Raw genomic sequence first — 12,271 nt, 5'->3', positions numbered from 1 at the left:
GATTAACCATGCATAGTCAGCAAAACGTTCCCGTAAATGACGAAAAAATATCCCATTTGAAGCATAAAAAGAAACGAAACATCTCACTCTGATGTTAGAGTAGATGATAAAGTCTGCATCGATCAACAACAACACGAAACAACTTATCTCCACCGTTTAGTTCGACTTCCTTCCCTAACGGTCAATTGACGTTCTTACTCAATCAAACCAAATCCTCTTACAACAAGTCCACCAGAACTTCGCGATACATAAGATTCCTCCACGGCAGGATTTTTTCCCACTCCCTTTTCTTCTCGCTAAGAACCACCGTTGGACGGAAAATCACAAAAACGGCGCAAATCCTTGAACGCAGGTGATACCTTCTTGAATCGGTTCCGCCTAGTACGCTTTCAACCTTTGAGCAAAGACGTGCCGAGAAAAAGAAGAGCCGATCATTTATGTAAATTAAGCCCGAGTCCATTCTGAGCCTCTTCCTTCTTGGCCCAGCGGACCTCGTGGAATGTTACTGCTCGCTTTAGCAAATCCCATAATCCCTAGCTTTATTATGCTAAAAGCTAGTAAAAAATGTCCCCATGCTCATCGAAAAGATGGTCGTTGGTCAACAGATAAAAAAGTGAGTTATTTTGTGGCCAGCAAAAAAAGCGATGAAAAGAATCCCAATCATATCTTCGATTTCAACAAGGATACGTTTGGCTTATGCGACGCGGTTCGCTACCGGCGAAACAGATTCACAGATTACTAATCCGCATCGATCCGACCATACAATCGAAATCGGACGAGATAAACTCAGAACGCAGCGTGGCAGAAATAATCTCTCGAATTTCATGGAGGAAAATTGCACTACAAAACAGTTTTCACCCACCGAACGATGCTTCATCGGGGGTGGCACATTTTTCCATCAACATCTAGGACTTTCCCACCGCAGTGTCGGAGAATGTGAGAATGATGGAAAATTGAATGGTTTTCTTTTCTTTTGCTGCGGTGTGTTATTTTCACTTCAAATACCATGGGTATGTCCAGAGAGATCGGAAAAAATTCTTATGGTTTTCCAAAGACCACAATCCATCTCATTGGAAAGTTGGATATACTTTCCTCCTGTGGTGATTTTTACCATGGAATTCCAGGGAATTGCAATTTTCTGCACAACACAATCTCAGCCTCGGGATAAAGTGTCAGCTCAAGGGCTTACAATACTTTGTGTTTCTTATTTCGAGCTGTTATGATTTTGTTCTACAATTTTGACTTGCTTGCCACACTTCATACAACAGTTCAATCTCTTCCGAAGAATTCTAAATAGTGAATAAGTAGCGGATAGATGATTAGGTTTTGAACTGTCATATAAAAATAATAACATACGATTAATAATGTAATCCATCATGTAAGATACAATTCGTAAATTAATATTAAAAGATTTGGATCAATCAATTGGGCTTTGGACTTTTCTGAATAAGAATTACCGTTAACTTTTGACATGATAAAAATCTTCTACAAAGTAGCAGTATGAAGTAAAAATGAACATCCTTCAATTTCAAAGGAAAACTTGGAGCTTCTCTCCCGAGTGAAGTAATTCATGTCAGTATAAATTTACACACAAATTGATTCACTCAATTACTCAAAAATAAAGCATCATTCCGGCTGCGTTACAGCTTTCTTTGTGTGTGTGTGTTTCGCTTCCGATGTCTACGCTGATGAATATTTCATAAGCATAAAATAGTCCTTAGCCCTCGGCAGCGATTTATGCGCACCTTCACCGTTATTCTCCCTTTTCGGGTGGCCATAGTTGCCCGCGGTGTCGGAACGGAAAACGCATCACCCGACCTCCCATCCGGAGGGTAACACACTGTGACCCTTTTTCGTCCTGCACCACAATGATGTTAAGTGGATTAAACTCTACGCGCAAAAGAAAGAGAACAGCACCATTTCTGCTCGGAGTCAAACAAAGCGAATGCGAAGTGCGAAGACTAAAGTAAAACAATACACCAGCGATGGGAAAAAAACCAGAAAAACTGAACCGAACCATCACCTTCAGCACAACGAAAGGAAAATCAACGAACACCAAAAACAACAACCCTAAAATCAATAGTGGAACCAACTGAGCTCGAGCTTCGTAAACGATTTACACTTTTCATGCATTTATAAAGCAATTCCTACGGCACAACAAATGGTACCTCGTTCTGGCTCATTCTCCGGTGTCCTTCTGTGACCTTTGGGGGCACGGGCCGCGGAAAGAAAGTCTCCGAAGTGGTGTTACCCCCCGGCTCCCAGCGGGGTCGATGGGAATGAATTTTCCAATTGCCTAGTTTATTTTTCATGATAGAATAGAACTACGCAAACCGAAAGCAATCGTTCGTAGCAAAGTGAGAAAGGTCCTATTGTCCTTCAGCGAAGATCTGCATTCCTTAGAGGATCGGGATTGGTGCAAGCCGCCTTATGAAATACAGTTCCCTTTGGTGTGGTTCCTACACTTTCCGACGAAAATTTCCAATACGTCACGAAGTCAAGACACAAGAACATTAATATTCATTCAAAAGTGAGCCTTGTGTATTGGCGATGTCACATCCTTACCGAGGGCGGGTTGTAAAGGCTTGTTTACCTTCGTCAAATGTGGGTGAAAATCAAATTTTCTCTATGTTGACAACCGGAACCAAATAGGACGACCCATTCTTACAGCTCTCTAGAGAACGTTCATTGAATAAGGTTGGCGAATACGATCAAAGAACAATATGGTCAATGTGAATAGGCTCAAATTGCTTTCTTTTCCTGTTAAATTTTAGAATGTTTTACAACAGTTTAAATGTCGTTATAGAAATAACAAAAAAAAGTTTAAATTAAAGTGCATTTTTCTTAAGATAATAAATATATAAATAATTATATTAAAAAAGCTTGTATGAATAAGATAATTTGTGATTAACTTGATACTTGATTTTTTGTATCATTTAATTCAGAAATGATATCAACAGTTGCTTCAAAATATTACAAAAATTGTTGAAAACACTATAACTAAAAACATCACTTTATCTGTTATCAGTTCAATGTAACTTGAAATGTAAGCAGAAAATTAAAAAAATAGCAAAAATGTAAACCGTTTCTGACAACATATTTGAACAAAAGATTCCAAATTTCAACAGCGATAAACTCCGGTCATAATAAAGAAAAAAAATAAGTAAGGGCCTAAAATGGACAACCAAACTCTGGAAAAACATGCGCTGAACTCGTGCCAGCTAGCGATAAGCTTTCGGTGCAGCGATTTATAATCTAGTTGGTTCGTTGTTAAGTCTTTTGCCATATATTTCATAAAACTGCTGAGAATACACTTGTGATGTATGTGTGTTTGCATAAAAATTTTAATTCCAGTCCTGTCAGTAGATTCTAGATTTAACACAACAAAACAAAAAATGAACAACCATTATCTCCACCAAAGGATTGGTCAAGCTAGGTATTTTGCAAGGTTAACAAAACCAATAAACGAGCAACGAATCTGCCTTTTTCATTCCACTGAACTGTTAAATAAACCACTTCAACCATCTCAACTGACCTCCGTTTTGTTTTTGTTAAATGGCAAACAATTGTTTTAACTTATTTGGCTCAGTTTTGGTCAACGAATATGAAGCTGTGTTTCAGTTTCATCCTGCATATGGGATTTCCACTGTTCGGTTTTTCCTATTATTCTAGTTCATTTTTCGCTTCATTCATCGGAATTTTTATCCCGTTTTTCCCTGGAGGATGATTGGACGTTAGAGAGTACCGAACAAACTCCAACAAATTTCGTTCGCAACCGGTGCCATGCATAAGCTCTTTGCTATCGACCATCCCATGTTACCTTGTGCGGCCAAACAGCGTCACGTACGCGCATGTTCCAGGGGAAAAAGGCATGAAATTATGAACAGATTGATATAGAGTTGACCGGATGTGAAGGACATCAAATGCATTCGTGCCGAGGGTAGAGTTCCAATCACCGATCACAATCAGACGTCTTCTCGTTCCGGCTTGATGGAGACGCCTGGTTGTTCATAAAAAAACCAACGGGAAAATGTTGTGTCCGTGCCTTTTGCGCTCAGCGACTGAGACGCATCGTTGACAATCGGCAACATTTAACCGTAATGTAAATTGATTTATTACGTAATTGGATGACTTTTTTTCTGCGAATCATAGTCCAATCTCCATTATGCAGAAATGTTAAGAAGAGGTCCCTGAACCGCTTATCCAAATCCACAATCTTTCACCGAAAGTTTATGATCTTGACATCATTCTGTATCGTCGCAAATACCACGCGTTGCACAGCCTTAGGACCGTTTCTTCATAATTTATGACCACGCTGTTTCGGTAGTTTATTTACAATCGTTTGCCGTTTTTTATTATGCCACCACATGAAGCCTATGAACCACGACAACAAAAAAAAACGCTGGTTGTTTATCAAAAACAGCTTAAAGCCGCGCTCTCACTCGCGATTTCTCGACCAGCCTAAAGTGAATTGTTGCTGGCCAACCAAAAACAATTCCGTTTGCCAAAAAGCCATGCCTATGGTGGCCACGCAGTTGGCAAAAGTTCTCTAAAAAAAACGCACCCATGGCAGCTCGGTGCTAAGAGTACAATGGAACCGGCTGAAACCCAACCGAGCCGAGACTCACGAAGGGCAATAATTTTCGGCACTGCCAGGATCAACAACCGGCCATAACCGCCAGCACCAGCAGCAGCCAGCGGCCTACCACGAACGAGCCATTCGGAGTGCCACCATATTTACGTACCACCACGTTTTTGCTGGCAAAACCATCGGTTTCGGACTGTTGTACTGTTCGTAGGCCGCTTTTTTCCGATGATTTTTGGCGATTTCGCCCACGGCACGTTAAAGGCACGCCACAGTTAAAGGCCGTGGGTTTACGATCAAAAGCGGGCAAGTCCTCGATAGTTGGAACTAGGTTGCTCGGAAGCGATAAAATTAGGGGAAAAAATGATCTGCTGGTCGTTTTTTGTCCGCCCTCCCCCCCTAGCGCAAACGAGAGACATATGTTTCGTAATCATGTTTATTGGTGTAACAGGGTTGTAACGTTTTATTTATAGAACACCCCTTTTTATTGCACCGGTTTTATCACTCGGCAGAGGGTTAAACTGTTAACATGAAACGGAGGATGCTTTCGAGTTTTCCACTCGAAAAAATTGATGTTTCTATGATGTCCTCCCTAGTATCATGAAACCTTCTGTTTATGACTGATTTATGTACAAAATGTGTATCATATTCCACCGACTATTTCCACGTTCATTTTCTCCGGGAAGGATCGTTAAACTCATTATGAAAGCATTTTACTTTTTACTCTCGACGCGCTTGAGTGAGTTTTAGACTTTGGCAGCAGCAGCTCTGCCGAACCGAAAAATGTTGATGAGACTCCGGCGGTGTTGCCTTCCGGATGGTAGCAGTCATTTTTCCAACTAACGTTAAAGTTGCCTAATTATTATTTCCAGTTCAATCGTGGTGCACAGATTACGTCTCACTCGTCAAAGCAAGGGAAAGCTCGTAGATAGGAACAAAAGAAAACAAACACCCGATGCAACATCGCTAGGACGTTGTATCCCTTTCCCTCCTAAGGCGTGGAACCGAACCGTTCGCAGTGCTTTTAATGACCGGAATGGTGACGGAAATTATCCCGAACCTCATCCGAGCGGGTTGGAAACTTCGAACCCGGGGGCGGAGTTGGCTGAAGTGATTAGAAAACTTTCGCACCACCGCCATTCGTCTTCACGACGCCTTTTTCGAGGCGAGTTTCGAGGCAAATATTCCAACCGGCAACCGGCGTACGCTCCATTTCACCCGACAAAGTTGACCGAACCTTCGCACCACGCTTCACCGCTTCCCCCACCCCAACGCCATCCAATTGATCCCGGCTAGAGATCTAGGTTCGCATAATCCATTCGCTGGCAACGCGGTGCGCGGGGTGCACGTTGCAAATTGTCGAAAAGAAGGAAAGTCTTCGAGCATGGGGGAGTGCAAACAAAATAACTTAGTTCTCTGCACTCCTTCCCTCCCCCACCTTCTCCACGGGTTAGGTTTTGCCTGGACCCAAGTGCACACGGCGCAACCGATACTTTCCACCCCCGATGCCAGCGCAAAAACGGGCGAGAAGCTCGGCAGATTTATTACCCACTGCAGGGCAAATGAATTTCCGAACGACAGCTTAAGGATTTCATAACGCTGCCACCGGCCCCGACGGGTGGGACTCCAAAGTCCGTGCGAACGATGTGGCCATAAATAAACGAACCAAATCAAAACACACACACCGAAGGCTCCTTCCAAACGGTATCGTTCTTTGTGTCTGATTGTTTTTTTCTTTACAGTGAACAAAAACTACGTACACTTGGCACGTTCCTTTCTCAGTGTGGATTGAAATGCGAACCATTCGAAAATGGACCTTCGACAATTCGTTTGCGATCTCGTTGAATGCAAACAGGGAGCGAAGTAATGAAAGGCACAGCCAGGCGTTTCATTATGGTCGCCAAGTGGATGGAAGATTAATTTCTTCTCCGAAACAATACACAAAACAAATTCCGCTTCGTTTTGCAAGGATGTGGTGCACCATCGATCGAAGGAGGGCATATTTTCTTCACATCGAAAAACAGTGAACCGTCGAAAGGCAAACTAGAGGAGGCTATGATTTTCCACCACTCACCCCATAATGCCAGTCAAGCGTTCCAGTGGGATGCTTTTTTAATTATTCGTCACCCTTGGTTGCCCGATTCTTTGAACCCACTCCGAGACGGAGTATCTCATATCGCCCGGCACATTCAAACGGGGAAGGCGGAAAAACGATTAAAAATGTGTTCGTTTGGCTTAATTTAATTAAAAACTTTGCCAAACTTCCACCCCCTCCACCCTGTTTTTCCATCCGACTGTAAAATGGATAAATTTTTCACGCGCTCCCTCTAAAGCGAATGCCCTCCAAGTGCTCGCTTGACAGGTTCATCCACGGCACAAGTTGCTACAACTCTTCAAAGTGACCCCCAGCTCGTGTCAAAACTGGTGGCGTAATTGCCGATGAGCAGCAGCATTTAATTTGCTGCCGAAGGTCCGCTCGCGATGGGCGCTGGCGTGTTCAGAAAAGTGACAAACCCATCGATGGAATACTAATTCAATTCCGCTCGGCTTGCAGACGCGCTGCCAAAACCGACGGCTGCGTCAGGTAACTTTCACATGAATCGATTACCGCTAAACCTAAACAATCAAAGAGGGTCGCTTCTTTGCGTTGGAAAGCGGACTCCTTGCCAGAACCGGTGGACGAGTTTCGCTCACACAATTTTCTTTATTTTCCTCCCTTTTCGTAGCTTGGCACGAGAACGAAAACGCGTTCCAGGTGAGTTCGCTTAGGGTTGCCTTTTTCCACGACGTACTTGAGCCGATGTTCTCGGAAAGCCGCGAGACGATACGAAGGTGGCGCTGCTGGCGGAAAACACCGGTTATTGAAATTTCCACCCATAGCCAGTCTTTGCGGTAGCCGGGTTTCCATGGAAACTCTCACTCGCTCCACCCTTTGTGTGTTTGGGTCCGCGGGTCCTGCTGTCGCGGAAACATTAAACCACGAAAAGCCTTCGACGTCACACAGACGGCCTTGTGCGATTCCACCCGCCACCCAAAAGGGCGTACCTACGGGGCGCATCGATCGGGCCCGGTTTCGGTTGGTCAAGCAATAAACCTTCCGGTGGTCGTAACGCAGAACTTTATGATCTGCACAGGATCCGAAATGTGTTGCTGGCGTGTGCGGAATGCCGTCGGCGTGAGAAATAAAGTGAACACGGCCACAACAGCAAAAAAATAAAAAAAATGACCGCTGTGAGACTCACTTCATTGCAGCTAAAACCGCCCTAAAGCTCATAAGTATTCGAACAAGCATTAATTAGATACTTACTACGGACTAAATTATTAAGTTATGACTAGTCCAAACCACTCGTCATTAGGCTTTCATTTAAACCATTTATTGAGCAACCTGTTAGTTTAAATAATTTACGTTCACCCCATGAACCACTGCAACACAATATCAATCGAGTTTTCCACGAGAAAAAGTTGTTTCTAAAGTTTAAGTGCCAGTAACTTACTTTTGCTACCCCATTTTATAATCCTAGAACTTTGAACGTTGCATTCCGAGCGCTTTTTAATTCTACTTTTCCGCAAACTCAAGTACTTGATTACATCGTCTACGCTCTTCTATACCGCATCAACAAGAGTTGGTTGGAAACGCAAACACACTTGAAAGTCAATATAATGCAGGAATATTATTAAAAGCAGCTACTTACTGATTAAAAAAATACATCGGACGAGAAATTTCATGGAAAAGTCATTTCATTCATTTGCCTGACGTCCCATTCCATGCGGTACCAACTTTAAAAGACTACTAGTGAAACGACGGTTGTATGTAAAAATAAACGGGAAAACATAGAGAGCCATCGTTTCTATTTAGTTCTGCACGAAATTTAATATTGTTTAAAAAAAAAGAATCAATAAAATCTAAATAACAATAGCTCTATAATCAGGCAAGAATGAAAGAAGGCAAACTAACTTGTTTATATATTAGTACTATTTTTAGAATCCCAAAAGATAAAACGCTACAGCTAAGTTTACTTCAACCTTTTCTATCATTGATATAGAGTTCAATGTACAGTATTCATAAAATACTACCTCTACTATGGTGATGAACACAGCCGGGACAATATGTACATTCTTCTCTATTCAGAAAGACACCAATAGTTGTCCTGTACATTGTTACGTTCATGGTAATTTATTTCCTTGCAGTTCTTTTGAAAACCACTTCAAAGGACTCCAGGACTCCAGGAAACTCGGCAAAGAGTCGCTTTCATTCGATCTTTGCGTAACTTCTTCAAAGCAACTTCGCCCACCGAACTGTGAATCATCTCAGCTCGATGGATAGCTTCATTCGGTCGTTCCCATTTGATTAACTGTACGGTCCTTTGCGTCGGGTTTTCCAAGAACTAACCCCCATCCTCCGCTCAGCTGCTGCGCTTCCGTGGCGATACAATGCACATCCGATATTTGGCAACAATGTCCTGGTTGGTGTCTGTGTCTGCGATGTGGTCTGAGTGCGCACCACTCGTATCGTTTTGTGCAGGAAACTCTTAGCGGACACGCGGGACCAGGCCAATCAGTGAAGATCAGTCGCCCGGTACGGGGATCCACTCATCTTTATATCCGTTTTCCACCATCAAAAGCGCATCGTGGTACAGAAAACTGCCCGTGCCAATGGAGCAATGCCAATTTCCGAGCGATGCTGCACTCGGTACATCTCCAAAAATGCACAACCGTGGCGTGGCAGGTGCATTTGTCAGCCATCCCGGCTTGACTCCGAAATCAAGCACATCAATCTTACTCGGTTCGCGAGCATGTAAGCTAGCTGCAAAATTATATCCACCGAAGCACCGAGGTGGAGGCATAATCACCGCAACCGATCGGTATGGGTTGTACAAGCGCACTGTCCATAGCAGATGATGCCGTCGCTGATATCAAACGCAGCGTCAGGGAAATCGAACATGGTAAAGCTAGGAAAAATCACAGACACAATTCGACCACTCCAGCCCAACGCCGGATGGAAACAATTATCGCACATAACACCCCATTTCCGGCTGTCGGACGTGTGTCACTTCTCGTTCGAACTCCGATTGGGGAGTGCTTTTCCACCCGAGTGGCGCTCCATCCGGTGGAAAATGGATTGATCGATCGAATGGCGGCCGGATAAACTGTTGTGATGGTTGAAAAATTGCCAACCAAGCCAAACGGTTCGATGGCAGGAAGGAAGTTTTGTACTTTGGAAGAACCGCTCCCCACCCCACTGAATGTCGCTGCAAAATGTGGGCTCGATGTGGAAACGCACACCGCTTTTGGATTGAAAATTTCAAGCCGAACCTGAAAGCTGCCCATCATGTGCATCTGCTGCCGAAAGTGGATTCCATTTGGTCAGCTCACACAGCAACAATAAGCCACGTTATTCTTCGGTACCGTTTTCATCGATCCGGTGCGAGTGGAAAAGGGGCAGGGAAACTCCCCCAGTGGAATCGATCAAAATAGTCTCCAGCGTACTTTTCCATTCGACCAGCCGACATATTCCGCCGGGTCGGGATTTGGAGATTGAAAACAAAAAACAATTCAAATCCGTCCCTCCAATATGATTTCGGGGTTATAATTTTCCACGAACGGGCCAGGTTTGTGCTAGCGATGGACTAAACTTTCCACCCTTTCAGCCTTTCCGTAATCCGTAATGGAATGGCATTATTTTTGGTTGGTTGAACAAAGTACTCCAAGATCGGCACGAAAAATGATTGCAAAAGTGATTTTTCCGTTGCAAGAACAGTGTTTTTGTGTATTATTCTCCATTCGTCCTGTTGGGTAGCGATAACAGTAATTCCTTTATTTCCTCCAATCACAAACAACTTGTGATGAAAATCACGTTCACTGCACGTTGGCTTAACACCATCTAGCAGCATTGTTTTATTACTAACTTCAATTTTGTTTCAATGTTTATTTTCTTAGTTTAGATTTAAATATGGAATAAAACACTTTTGTGCTTCTTTTGGTGACTTTTTACTACTTAGTATCATATGGTCAAAAAGTCAATAAAAGAAGCTTTCTTCCAACCAAAATATAAATAAAGTTTTCCAATAAATAAAGTACAAACACAACCGAAGTGTTTTGTTTGTTCCAAACAACTCAACAGCGCTTTTTTATGCAATGCAGCTCTCAGAATTTCAAGCTGAAACCATCGCTCTTGCTAACGTTTGCAGCATAAAATAGTGCCATTGTATTATGCATTATTTTCCGCGTGCCAACGCTTTGCTGATGTTGTTGCACAGTTTATGCAGTTCTAAAATGTAAAGAATCAATTTCCACGCCTGACTGCACGCTTATCGCTTACAGTAATTAATATTTATGCTGCGCTCGCAACCATAGTTTGCTGATGGAGCGTGGATGAAAAAGAATGCAAGAAACAATCACAGTGAACCGCCTGCGAAAGTGTGGCGAGGGAAAGAACCATGCGGGATTGGTAAGGAGGAAAAGGAAGTGAACAATGCACATTTTAATTTAAAATTCCACTTGCCCCACCAAGTGGAGTTAGAGGGAAACATTATTGTAATTTAAACACATTATCGCTCGGTAGACCCGACGCTCGGAACGTAGGGAAGAAAGCCAAGCAAAAGGAAACTAAACGAACTACTTACAATAAACGTAGATTTCAACGGGGGCCATTTTGTTCAGTAGACCATCGAAAATCGCACATCCCAAGCAACGTGGAAGAAATAATATCAATGCAATGTCCATACCGCTTCCTTACAGACGACCTAGGCACAACTCCATCCCATCGTCTATCGGCCGAGAATGTCGCAAAAGCCGTCCTTCAAACACAGTTTACCATCGCGTTCGACGATTGCAGTTGCGCAGCCGGTTTTGCACAAATCCCGACCGGAAATCATCCATTCGGTAATTATGGTCACGCCCTTCCCTCGCGGCCACGAAAGTGACCCATTCACCGCGAACGCTCTATGGAAAATCGCGTGACGTTAAGCTTTTCCGTTTTCACATTTTCCCCCGTTAGCGCCCGAAATTGACCCGGCAATATTATTTCCGAGCTCTCCGTACTCCGATTGTTGGAGCGCTTGGAAACTGGCACAAAACAACCCGACCGATCCCGGTGACTGTTGTGTGCAGTCCGATAATGCACTCCGCATGGATGGGAAAGTTTTGGCCTCGAGTGCCGGAGGGCGATCGGAAATGACTTCTGACGGTGCACCCAGAAAAACCCCACATCCACCAGGACAAAGGGGGTGTGTTAAGCATCTAGGAGTGCAGATAATAGTCACGAAAATTTACGACCCCGAAAGGGCCGCATCATTGTCGCGAGCGCGGGGCAAAACGAGTACAGTACAGCACTTAAACTTTCAACGCCGTTAGTCAGTCGACGAAGCCAAAAAGGAACGAACCGGGAACGTTGGCTTCGATGGCTAATATTTTCTATATCGGCCCGACTAGTGGCGTCATTATTTTCCAGAACCATCATTATGGTCCGCTTCCGAGTCGACTGCTGACCGGTGGAAAGATGGATCGGGACGATGGACGATGTTTTCGCTTCGGGGTTACCCAGGGCAACCGATGCAATGGTTGCCTGATGTTGATGGTAGCGTGCAGTCCGATAGCTTGCAGTACTATGCATGTGATCGGTATGAGCTCATGATTCGGAACAGTGAGGTCGATTTTTCAACGAAATGAAATCACTGATAAGCTACG

Source organism: Anopheles coustani, chromosome 2 (genome assembly GCF_943734705.1).
Source record: "Anopheles coustani chromosome 2, idAnoCousDA_361_x.2, whole genome shotgun sequence".
NCBI lineage: Eukaryota > Metazoa > Arthropoda > Insecta > Diptera > Culicidae > Anopheles > Anopheles coustani.
The sequence above is the reverse complement of the archived record's forward strand: the minus strand, read 5'-3'. Positions refer to the sequence as shown.